This window comes from Cebidichthys violaceus, unplaced genomic scaffold (assembly GCF_023349555.1).
Source record: "Cebidichthys violaceus isolate CVI_PGR_0920_01 unplaced genomic scaffold, fCebVio1.0.p SCAF_42, whole genome shotgun sequence".
Classification (NCBI taxonomy): domain Eukaryota; kingdom Metazoa; phylum Chordata; class Actinopteri; order Perciformes; family Stichaeidae; genus Cebidichthys; species Cebidichthys violaceus.
In genome coordinates, this window is record NW_027176617.1 from 1,190,150 (window position 1) to 1,191,427 (window position 1,278).

Genomic DNA, 1,278 nt, shown 5'->3' on the forward strand with positions numbered 1-1,278 from the left:
CTTTGGCTTAATGATCCTTTAACAGAATTTAAAACCTGGTGTGAAATGTACTTTCACAAATGTGCAGTATTGTGTTAGACAACAGAGGGCGATACAGCTACAAAGGAAATCTGTCTGTTACGCTTCACATAAACTCTGTGGTCTTGGGGACATCAGGTGGTGGATGGTGTGTATTGCAGGCATTTAGTTTTTTCCATATTCAGAATTGATGCATCCGATTATGCTGATTGAGTGTTGACATACAAAAACCGTCTTTGTAATTGACCCTCTGTAATAGTTGTCGTTTTAGAAATGGTAAGTGAATTAAATTCAAACACTTGAGACCTGGAGACCTTTACTTGCAAGTTGCACTAATGTAACTTAATCATTTTTTTTGTTTTTCAATTAGTAATAATTAAAAATAATCCTCAATGTTAAATACAATTGATTTTGTTGCTTATTTTCACTAACACGCTGTATGTTTCATCTAGCTTTGTAACAGTGGCGTAAGGTAGTTAAAATGGGATTGGATAAAGTAAGTATTTAAAAACACACACACACACACACACACACACACACACACACACACACACACACACACACACACACACACACACACACACACAGTGTAAATCATACTTTAGTTGTAGCTTGCACCTAAGTTTCAAAGTCATATCTGAATAGTTATCTGGTCTGACTAGGACTTTTGTGAAATTCTATTCCCTATGTCCATCACATTAACACAGAGAGTCAAAGTTACAGATTGGGATTAGACCTCCCACATGACAGCAGAGAAACACCTCAATCAGTATAACTACTTGTGGTTTCTTTCAAAGAAGAAAATAGATATATCTTTTTTTTATAGTTATTGAGATCGAAGAACTAAAGGGTCTTGAAACATTTGTTAAAAAAAGGGAAATGGGGATGTTACTGATTGATTTCAGGTTATAATTTACATGACTTTTCTTCACCCTCTGGCTACACAGTAGTACAGATAAGACCTGGTGGATATTCAGAAAAAGCTTGCCTAGGTGCTTGTTCAAAATAACCCACATGGTGAAATGTAGGGTAAGGTTTAGGATTTATACTGGTGGATATTGATGGCAGCATGCATGCTGCTCCTACATATGCATATAGTTCTTCTGACCACAATTGTCCACACACACACACACACACACACACACACACACACACACACACACACACACACACAGAGAATGGGCTTGAAATGAAATGCTATCCCTTGATGGGTTAGTAACAGACACTTAAAATAACCTGCCTGAAGGGTGACCCTCACAT